Below are 12,658 nucleotides of genomic sequence, written 5' to 3'. Positions count from 1 at the left end.
GAGGTCAGATCCCCACGTCAATTTGTCCTCATCTTGACATTTGATGATGGTTTTGCCCCCTAAAACCGTTTTTTAGCCGAAACCAAAAAAACATGTATTTCTTCCTTTGGGCCCCTCTATACACCTGCCAAGTTTCATGAAAATCGGAGGGGACACAGGGGTCAAATGCCCATTTCAATTTGTCTTCATTTTGACATTTGAGGGGGGATTTGCCCCCTAAAACAGTCTTTTAGCTGAAACAAAAAAACATGTATTTCTTCCCTTGGGCCCCTCTATACACCTGTCAAGTTTTATGGAAATCGGAGGGGTACAGGGATCAGATCCCCACTTCAATTTGTCCTCATCATAACATTTGAGGGAGGTTGCCCCCTAGAACAGTTTTTTAGCCGAAACAAAAAAAGAAAAACACGTATTTCTTCCTTTGGGCCCCTTTATACACCTTCCAAGTTTCATGGAAATCAGAAGGGGACTCTTAGATAACCTCCCTTGTTAGTCTTACACTTTGTAATTATATAGCACTGCATATATTACATTTTTTTATTTTAATTTTTAAAACTGTAACTGTAGAACAATTGTATAATTTTTGTATAACATTTCTATTTTGTTAAATGTGTTAAAGGTCTCATCCTGGAATGGAATGTCTCACATTTATGTGTGTTTCCAGTTCCAATACATTCGAATGAATACATATTCGTTTCAATGGAATTTACAAAATCACCTCTGACATTTTATGTTAAACATGTAAGATTTTTTTTTGTGCACGAGTGTGTTAGCCGATGAGTAGCAAATTATTTTAGGAACAACACTTGAAAAAACATCTTGTAGGACTAACTAATGAAAAATTTCTTTGTAATCCAAGATTATAATAACTTTTAAGGTGCGGTTATATTATAATGGGATTGAGATACGAAGCTATCGGTATTTCGGACCCGGATCCGGATCCTGTTAGCCATCCCTAGTGTCGACTAACAAAGGGAGTAACAAAAGCAAAGAAACACGCCTTTTCTTTGATGATATGGTAGACGAACTAGCAATAAAAAAAAATCAACTCCTCTTTCAGATTATGTAAGGTTTGAGGCTGTAGGTTCAGTGATATGTTTTCCTTTTTTACTGCTTCTTTCCCGGACACCCTGTATATTTTACATTCGAGTATCACCCATGCACGCTCTTCATCTAAAAGTTTGTTATTTTGATTTCCTATTAATAGACAGATGCCAGTCAGTCAGTCGCGCCTGATATCACTCACATGAGTCGTGCATCTTACCCCCTACGCATCATATCCATCCCAGCATTACGCGAACGTTCATTGGGTGTGTTAATTGAGGGTGCATCCTGTGTCTAGTGATTACATTAACATTACTGTGTAAGTGTGTTGCGTTAGATACAGAGTAATTGTGCCACGGAAGTGTGCAAACGATCCTGATGGCTTCCGTTGGGTGTGCGAGGAAATTGACTTTTAAAGCTCAACGGTGTCTCCACTAATTGAAAAACGTTGTAAACTACCGTAGGGATACGCGTAGTTTAAATGATGATTCCGATTTGTAACTTAATATTACTCACTTTTAGTGGAATCTAGGAGCATACGGATGGAAACCTTGAAGCACTATTCGGTCCCAGGGTCGACATTAGATATCATGCTGCTGCTTCAAATACAAAATGATGTGTTGGTGAGAAGTGACATTTGTCGAGTTCAAAGACAGAAAAGCTTGTTAACGTGGCACACATTCAGCCCCTAGTCGACAATGCTTGCTGCAATGTATCATGATCGTATGTTGATACGGTTGCTGTGATACGCGGTTATACATCGAGCATGGTCTGTAGTAAGAGTGATTAAGTTGATTTTCGCGGACTGTGTGACTAGCTTGCGTCGCACAGAACCCAACTACGTAGTTGGTTGTGTGTGGAAGGTTAAACCACGATAAGCGTCACCTCAGTGGTTGAGCTGATTGAGAGTTCGACTCATCATTCCATGGTCTGCACGTGGCGTTCCTTTTTTGCTGGTGCCTTCTTTACTTCCATGAAAGCATTATTTGTCCTCAGTGACTCGATGAGGTGGAAATATAAACAACGGTGCTTTCTAAGTAACTTATTAGGACATTACAACCCTTTTCATTCTCAATGCTGTTCACGCATAAAAGTAATGTATCGCAAACGTTCCACTCTGCCACACAGTGTTTGTTAATAGGTGTCAGGGGTATGTGGAGCAAGCGAACGAAAACAAACTCTCTGCGCAAGTAGTGAGTCGAGAGGATACAACTAATGAACCCATGAGAGGGAAAGGAATTGCATGAAAGGGGTAACGCAACTGCAGGTACCGGTCGTTTACAGCAACGCGCACTGTTTGCTCAACCCACTCGCTTCGTCATCTTCTCTACAGTTATGCGTGGCGTTGCTCCACAGACTCCTGGGTCAGATTATACATGACTCGTTCTGACGTGGCAACGCTGTTCCCTGGCTTCAAGAAAATAGCAGTAACGAAAGAATGCCTTTCACACTCAACAGATGGTGCTACGTATCTTCATGTAAAAATATGTCTTTCGTACACCAAAGGCTTCCAACATTGTGAAAAACTTTGCTACGATAGGCTTAAAGTGTGTCACGTTGGAACACTGACCATTTTCGCACAAATGCAATATCAAATTCGTTCTGGGAGACACCCACCTGGTATGAAACATTTAGCTAAAGGCTCTTTAAGTTGCGCTCGTTAGTATAGTTATTGGTTATCACTTTTCTCGGTTTTCAAAGGTTTTACTATTTGAAAAATGTACGTACATTCATCCCTTCCTGGAACACCGTCTCGAACTGAGACCAGCGGCTGCCGAGACAAAGAGTACTATGTACTGGTCAGAAGAATAGCGCGACTTGTTCGGCAAAAACACCCCCTTTACCTGGCTTGCCTCGCCTTCCCCTACACGTGTATCCCTTAAACTTTACCAAGTACCTATGAGTCTTTCCTATAATATATGATTATATGACGTCACACCTTGGTTCAATCACGTGAATCCGCAATCGAAACACCCGTGCAGTGGAGAGTCGAGTAATTTTGTAAGCAAGGTATGTGGTGGTTGGGTGGGTGGGGTGGGGGGGGGGGGCGAAGGAGGGGATGATATTCTTTCAATTTTTAAGAAAAGTTTGTATGTGGATAGGGAATGATGTGTACAGTGATACAAAGTCGATATCTTTTTTACTCACTGCATGTATACAATTAAACTACATGTCTTATCACGTGAGAAGGAATTCTAACCAAATGTAAATTTCCAGAATTATGAATATCGTAGCGGTTTCTCGAAAGAAGAGGAATTTAGAAATGGGCTTCTCTGGCGTTGGCCAAAGTCCAGCCGAGCCTTAAGTGCTTTTAAAGAATGTACGCTTTCACAGGTAAACGTTTTACACTGATGCTCTTACTGATTCTGGTGCAGAGAGTGTCAACTGATATCGTTGGTTGTGTTTAAGGAATAGCGTTGTACTACCTGTGATTGTACTGATTCTTATGCGGAGGTTGTCAACGGATTTCTTGGGCGTTTTGTGTTTAAGGAATGGAGTTGTAGTGATTCTGGTTCAGAGGTTGTCAACTGATTTTGTTGGTGTTTTGTGTTTAAGGAATGGAGTTGTACTGATTCTGAGCAGAGGATATCAACTGATAGCATTGGTGTTTCGTGTTTAAGGAATGGAGCTATACTGATTATAGTGTAGAGGTTGTCAACTGATTCGTTGGCATTTTGTATTTAAGGAACGGTACAAGCTGCTAGGCGTAGGGATATGACGACCTCATCGCCCAGTGACTTGTTTACTGCAGTTAGTCAACCAACAGAGTGAAATGGTCAACATTTTGCTCTGTTGGGATTTACAGAGCTGTCCTGTCATGGCTCTATGAGCGTCCCACAATCGGCACAAGTGGGGTGTGGTTGGTGGACTACAATGTGATCCTCCCAGCTAGATCCGAGGGATCCGCCGACCAACGACAGGTGCGGTCCTCTATTCATATTGGGGGTTAGACGTAGAGCTGACAACTCTGCACTGTAAAAACACATGTTAAGAAACAGCAATATGAGGCCATGGATGTTCCCAAGGTTCCGGAGGTAAAATTGTCCCCCATTCGAATCTCCGGGTGGGGACTACTTTGGGAGGTCCCTGGACTAAGGATAAGATCTACATTAGGAATAAGGATATTAAATTAGGCACCTGGAATGTTCTGAGCCTTTACCGGCCTGGGGCATTTCAGTGTACAGTTAATGAGATAGTTAAGTATAAATTAGATGTAGTAGCTGTCCAGGAAGTTAGGTGGCCAGGCGAAGAGAATTGTAAAACTAAAAATTATACTTTTTTTATGGTGGTACTGAAAATCATAATTTTGAAACAGGCCTTTTCATAAATAATAGAATTATCTCGTCTTTTAAAACAGTAGAATTTTATAATGATAGGATATCATATGCAGTTTTACAGGGTAATAAACATACATGCACGAACGGAAGATAAAGATGATTTTTATACAGAGTTAGAACAGGTCTTTGATAAATTTTCTCAGTATGATATGAAAATTCTGTTAGGTGACTGTAATGCACAGATTGGCAAAGAAGAGACATTTAAACCCACGATTAGTAAAGAAAGTCTTCATGAATTAAGTAATGATAATGGTATAAGATTGATTATTTTTGCAACCTCAAAGAATTTAATTGTGAAAAGTACCACTTTTAAACATAAGATATCCATAAATATACCTGGTCTTCTCCAGATGGTAAAACTCATAATCAGATAGATCATATTCTCATTGATAAGAGAAGGCATACTAGTATAATTGACGTTCGTACACATAGAGGTGCTGACTGTGCCAGTGACCATTATTGCTAAATTAAGAGAAAGACTCGCAGTGATAAATCATAAGCAACAAAATCTAAAAGTTCTAAAATTTAATACATAAAAATTGTCTGATGAAAGAATGAAGGAAGATTACCAAATTAAACTGTCAAATAGATTTGATGTTTTGCAGGATTTAAATGATGATGAAAATATAAATGAAACAGACGTAAATAAGAATTGGGAGCCCATACGTAATTCAATAGAATCGGCAGCTAAAGAAAGTATAGGATACCATAAACGAAGAAAAAGTAAGCCATGGTTTGATAATGAATGTCATAATCTAATAGAAATAAGAAATCAGGCTAGACTTAGGTGGTTAAATAACTCTGATGATACAAATCTAAACAATTATAATAGAATAAAGCGAGAAGTTAACCTCACGTTTAGAAGTAAAAAAAGAGATTACTTGAAAAGCAAAATTAACGAAATTGAAACAAACAGCAAAAATAAAAATATCAGAGATTTATATAAAGGTGTAAATGAGTTTAGAAAGGGGTGGCAACCTAAAGTAAACTTGATAAAAGATAAAGACGGTAATTTTCTTGCTGACCCAAGCAATATTCTAAATAGATGGAGGAACTACTTTAATGACCTTTTAAATGTTCATGTAGGAGATAAATCAGAAGTAAATGAAGTGCACACAGCAGAACCTTTAGTTCCAGAACCTAACTTGACTGAAGTTAAAGATGCTATTAAAAGGCTAAAGAATAACAAAGCACCTGGCATTGATTTAATACCAGCTGAGTTAATTAAATATGATGGAAATTCGTTAATATGTCAAATTCATAAATTAATGTGTTTAATATGGAATAAAGAAGAAATCCCTCAACAGTGGAAAGAATCCATAATTGTTCCTGTGTTTAAAAAGGTGATAAAATGAACTGCAATAACTACCGTGGAATTTCTCTACTCTCAACAACATATAAAATATTATCTAACATTCTTCTAACAAGACTAACCCCATATGCTAATGAAATTATAGGTGATTATCAATGTGGACTTAAACGTAACAGATCAACTACAGATCAAATTTTTCACATTAGACAGACACTCGAAAAAAAGTGGGAATATAATCAAAATCTCCATCAGCTTTCATTGATTTCAAAAAAGCATATGATTCGGTCAAAAGAGATAAATTATATAATATATTAGTAGAGTTTGGAATACCTAAGAAGATTGTTAGTATGATAAAAGTATGCACCAGTGAAACAGAAAGTAAAATTCGTGTGGGTATTAATGTGTCTGACAAATTTACAATTCATGATGGGTTAAAACAAGGAGATGCATTATCTCCATTGCTCTTTAATTTTGCCTTAGAATATGCTGTTAGGAAGGTAGAAGAAACTAACGAAGGCTTAAAATTAAATGGTATGACTCAGTAAATAGCATATGCAGATGATTTAGACTTATTAGGGGATAATATAAATACAATTAAGAATAATGCTAAAATATTTTTCAAAACTGCTAAAGAGATAGGTTTGGAAGTTAACAAAGAGAAAACTAAATATATGCTTACAGGCCGAAACCAAGTGTTAGGTAATAATCAAAATCTAATTATTGATAACAACTCGTTTGAACCAGTTTCTAAATTCAAATACTTAGGAGTAATATTAACAATTGAAAATTATATTAAAGAGGAAATAAAAAGTAGGCTTAATTCAGGAAATGCATGTTAATTCTCTCTTCATAAACTTTTGTCTTATCGTTTAATATCTAAGAAACTAAAAGTTAACATATACAAAACAGCAATTTTGCCTGTAGTATTATATGGGTGTGAAACTTGGTCTCTTACATTGAAAGAGGAACATAAATTGAGAGTATTTGAAAATAAGATCCTTAGGAAAATATTTGGACCTAAAAGGGACGAGGAGACAGGTGAGTGGAGAAGGTTACATAATTTAGAACTACATAATTTGTATTCATCTCCAGATATTATTAGAATAACTAAATCACTAAGACTTAGGTGGGCAGGCCATGTGGCACGAATGGGAGAAGAAAGAGGAGTTTACAGGATTCTTGTTGGGAAACCTGATGGTAAGAGACCTATAGGAAGGCCAAGACGAAGATGGAGGGACAACGTTGAGATAAACCTAAAGGAAATCGGTAGGGATGGAAAAATAGTATATAGATCTTGCTCAAAATCGGGAGATATTGAAGGCCTGTGTTGCTGCAGCCATGGACCTTCGGGTTTAAGAAAGCTAGAGAGTTAGTTAGTTAGTTATGAGTGTTTCCTATATAAACCATGCAAAATCCGGTCGATTGTCACGATTATTTTGTAGAGCAGTGGTTGAACAATGACTAACAATAACTGTATGCATTATTAGATCTGTTAAATTTTCAGCCCCAAATCTGAGAAAACGTGTGAGTGAAGTTAGGTGTGTGTGATCAATTGACGATTGTTGAGTTGCCATACAAATAGTGAGCGCTCGACTCACAACATTCAGATTTCTGTTATATGCAACACAAAACGAGTGCTGACAGAACGAAATTATTCATACTAATATCCGATAGCTTTTAAGAATGTACAAATATTTTTTTCCCTTTAGAAGGGATGCCTATTCATTTTTTCTTCACGTGTATGTCATTAACAGGGAACGGACTTATAAGTAGTAAAAATGTGCTAAATATGTAAATACATATTTAGTTACTTTCACCAAAATATGGAGTTAAATATGTGACTTAAAATTGTAAAAATGTACCTTTTTCATACAAAGGGGTGTCTCAGAAATATTTTCGTTTTTAATACTATTAAAATAAATACTAATTTTTTGTATAAATAAATTTATTACCAAAAGAAAGCTTAAACATTACATTTTTATTTGTGGAAAAGAGTATTAGACAAATGGTGACCGTTGATGTTTTCACATTCAATTATTCTTGAACTAAAGTTTTCGATCACTCGCCGAAGCATTGTACGAGGAATAGAATTGATTTCATCTGTAATTCCTTGCTTCAATTCTCTCAAATTTTGTGGCATTGGGGTGTATACCTTACTCTTAAGGTAACCCCATAAGAAAGAATCTGCTGGTGTCAAATCGGGACTTCTCGGTGGCCAGTTAATGTCTCCTCCTCGACTGATGACCCTTTCTGGGAATAATTGATGAACAGCATTCAGTGATTCATTGATGACGTTTTAATTCTTGTGTAATAACAATTTTGTATGGGTGAAAATGCATATCCTTGCGAATAATGCGATAAACTGTCGACTTATGCAAACTTAAAGAAGCTGCACGCAGTATTAACAATTGGCGAGGATCCTCACTAACAGACTGACGCACACGGTCAACGTTCCTGTCCGATCTCGATGACCTTGGACGGTTTACTCTTCATAGCGCTTCCACTGTTTTCAAACTTTCTCACCCAATATTTAATTAAATTTGCGCTTGGACGTCTCTCATTCCTGCCAGGTTAAAATGATGCCGGTACAAACGACGCACAACAACATAAGAATCATTACTTTTATAAAACGCACGAACACAAAAAGCACGTTGCTGCCACGTAAAGCTCTCCATGGCAAATAAATATTAACAATGTTGCCAAGCGTTTGCGATCTATTTCATTTCTCCGTAATGTGCGAATTGCCCCAGAGGGCGGATTCAAAAACGAAAATATTTCTGAGACACTCTTTATAAGGCAATACACCAGCTTGATAAAATACAGTCTCGGCATTGAAACTGTTACAATAGCAAAAGCAAACAGCTGAGAGGTGTAAAATTGAAAAAATGAAATAGTGTTCGGATGACAGAAAACTTGTAATTAACGCAATTGGAGGGTGCACAAAAGGTTGAAAACTTTCGTTTGTTTAACGGCCCTTCAATCAGTTATTCTCAACAAATTCACCCAACTTTTTTTGTCGTACGGAGACATGTAGTTATTGCACGAGTATGTAGTATATGTTGAAAAATGTTCTGAAATATGGAAATAATATGTAAAAATAACTAATATATGTAAAACATGAGTCAAAACCAAATATATGTAAAAATATGGAAAATGAAACTGAATTTTTCAAGTCTACATGCCATGATGCGCAAAGATAATAAAATATATCTGATTTCAGCTTCATACACAAGTATGTATTTACATAAAAATCCGTTCCATGTTTAAAATACACATTCTTAATAATTTCATAACAATCCCCAACTTTTGTTTTGAGTAATGATTTCATGAATGGATAAACATGTATTCAAACCACGCAATCATATCATTCGGATGTATCTGTTTCGCTAATCTGATCACTTTCTTACACATTATTCGTTTCATTGCTAAAACACTTAATAAACTATATTTCAACTGTTTCTTTTAAATATTTTTATATTCTCCTGCTTACATAAAAGTAATATCAATACGTTTGCATGAAATCTAACTTTGTTTTAAATTGGACAAACAAGTGAATGGCGAACCGACACACCAGTGTTGGAGAAGGTCGTTACTAATTCTGATTTACTGAAATATTTCTCTTAACATAGCTGACATTAAGAACGTGATACTTCTTAACCATAAAGATAATACGTACTGTTCATTTACCTATGGTGGTTTGCACAGATGAATTTCAAATAGGAAAGTTTTCTTGTTGTATGATCACACACAAACATTCCCCCTTTCAGTTTTGTATTTGCGACTTAGTGCTAGGTAAAACATTGTGCTTCGCAGGTGAATATTCTATTGTCATAGTATGGGATGATTTCACTCCTGGAAAGGGTGACAATAACCTACATACCGTCTCTCATTGAAGGATTCCTGCCCCTTGCAAGCAAGTTTTGAGTGCAGGATATATGCACTCCATTTTGACAACTTTAAAATAAACTTAGTGCAGAGTATCGACGGTTGGTAACATTTATTTCGTGCTCGTCACACACACACTGTGGTTAACTTTTCTAGTGTTATTTTAGGCAAGGACCTTGTTGCAAGCTTCTTGAAATTAATTGTTAAATTACAAACAGCTTATAATCACAAAGTGTTATGTGTAGAAAGTTCTACAACATGGCTAACAAGTAGTACCAAGCGTCTTAAGTATAATTGTATTCCAGTTCAAATATATTTTGGGTGAACAAGATTGATAGAAACGATAATTTATGTGCATGTAATGTATACCCACTTGGAGAACTTGTGCTAGGAGAGGGGGGGGGGATGAAGGTGATTGGTCATCATCAGTACATATTAAAATTTCTTCGTTTTGGGGGTAGCCGGTAGGTTCACTTGAATGAGACACGGACTTCCAGGAAAATTGCCTCACTGACAATATATGATCGCTTCATCAAATTAGCATGTGATACAAATTTAGGAAAGCCGCATTCAGTTTTGAAGGCTTTCTTTGAAGGTGTATCTTTGCTCTCGCCATCAGGAAAACTGAAGTGCTTTTCAATATTTTCCTTCTCCTCCCCATTCTGATCAATCAATGACAAGTACAGAGATTTCTGGAAGGGCCATTCCAATATGGAGTCGAACTCTCCCGGCATAACTTGAATGAACACCCCCAAGTAGCCACTGCAGTCGTCGTTAGTCCCGTTAGGATATAGAGTAATACGTAGCTTGTAACCATACTTGCTGCTGAAGAAAGGTGCGCCGAATATGCATAGATTGAATCTTTTTTTTTGCTTCGCGTATTCTTGCATTAATACGAGTATTAGGGATCTTCCATACGTGAACACCATATTCGCAGGTACAATCACGTTGAAGGACATTCACTGTTGACTGCAGACTTTTCACCTTGTTTTCCAGTTCCTCTATTTGGCTGTTCATAAGTTTCATATGCAAAGCACTGTTCTCATCCAGATGCTTTCGTAGATCAGCTGGGCAACCTTCAAACTTGTATGCCATCTTCTCGTATGTGCAGGGGCTGTATAACTTCTTACATTATTCGTCCAAATGCTTCGAAAGGTTCTCTCGTTTGATAGTGGCGCCGCAGTTCTCCTTGCAGGCCACAGGAAACTTATCGCACACCGACTGATGCCTCGTCAGGAGCCTAGCCTCGTTTTGTGTCGTGCAATGTTGGCATGCCACCATTCTCCTGGGCATTCCTCCATCATGTGACTGGAAATTTTCTTCCTTGGTAATTTATCGTCACAGTTATTCCCGCACCGGACGGGAAAAGCTGTGCAGATACCATGATGCGCTGATGTCAAGTTATCTTCTACTTCAGCATCACAGAAAACACACGGTGTGTGGCAAATATCACGCTTCTCATTGGGATGGGAAAGCCATCTCTTCACACTCTCTCACTTATCACAACATAGGATTAAATAGGAACTTTGCACTTTAAAGGAATCTCGTCAATATCTGCTTTCCTCACTGTGTGTCCGCAGAAACGCACGAGAATGGCGACAGCTGGAAGCCAATTCTAACGACGACCTCAAGTAAACTACCGTGCGTCCATTTCGATCTACAGCCGAGAGATCGGGAGAAACGTGGCGGGCGGCGCTAACGGAGGTGCCGACATTTGCGGCCTGTAATGCCCGCATATTTTTATGGACATATGCAGACATTTATATAAATATTGCAAAACTAGCATTAACCTGTGTTATAAGAGTTGTTCAAAGTGATGTCCACCTACACGCCTGGGAATTTCTGTACAAATTGCCTACACACGTCTCGACACGAGTCTGTTTTCACGTAAGTGTCATACATAAAAATTCTTTGTTCTAACGTGAACCTTGCGGCTGGCATTCCAATCGTCTGACTGACACAACACACATACACACTGCAATAACACAAACAAGTAACGGCAAGTAACCAAGAATAACACTCTTACGCACAGTACGAAATTAACACGCTCTTGGTTTACATCTGCCTGCCACTATATTCACAGCTCTGTAGTCGCGAAGGAACAAAAAACTTGAGCTAGGAGATTTCGCATTGCAAGGAAGCTCACGAACACCATTAGCTTTTAACGGTTCGTCTGCAGCGTAATCTTGATACAGTGTTGCACATTCGAAACCTCCAAACGATCCCCATCGACACAAAACTCTTTCAAGGATATAAACTTAAGCAGGACGTTACTGGTCAAAACTATGATTAAAATGTTTTACAGAGTATTATCTGTGGCTCTTAATATAATTTCTAAAGCATATTTATTTGTGTATATAAGGGTGGAACTTGGAAGAATTACAGAAGAACTTTTGCGTGTTATAACACAGGTTAGTGCTCGTTTTGCAAGATGTCCACACAAATAAGCGAGCATTACAGGCCTCAAATGTCGGCATCTCCGTCAGCGCCGCCCGCCACGTTTCTCCCGATCTCTCGGCTGCAGATCGAAATGGACGCACTGTAGAATGACCTCTTTCCACTCTGTACCTCCATTCCCTATTTCCTGTGGCTCAAACAGCTCCTCGCAAACCAGTTCACGCTCTCGCACTCAGGACTTGAACCAGAACTGTAGGAGTCCAAGGTCGTCTTTAGGGAATATGAGCGTAAATTTAGCGCCAAAATGACCGTATATCTCGCTTTTTCGAGAAATTTGGAGTGCGTATTATGGTAAATTATGGTATGTGGATAACTGATAACACTACTCGTTTATATAAAGCTTGAGAACTTTCAGCGTAATTTTTAGACCACAACCATCGCACATTGAATCTCTTTGCTCTTACAATGAAGGCTGTCAATGTTCCCCTGCACAAAACAGACACGACACAGTTGTAGGCATATCTTGCACCGAGAAACGTTCAAAAAGATAACAAGTAGGAGCAATAGCTCTAAACCAAGTGCGGATTTCATTGTAAGAAATCGATAGTGGCATGTGGCAACACAGGATACGTATTAGAACCGTTCCACCAATGTCTGCAAGCTATGTCTGAAACCCTGTATC

Source organism: Lepisma saccharinum, chromosome 1 (genome assembly GCF_977018435.1).
Source record: "Lepisma saccharinum chromosome 1, izLepSacc3.1, whole genome shotgun sequence".
Taxonomy (NCBI): domain Eukaryota; kingdom Metazoa; phylum Arthropoda; class Insecta; order Zygentoma; family Lepismatidae; genus Lepisma; species Lepisma saccharinum.
This window is presented reverse-complemented; position numbering follows the sequence as displayed.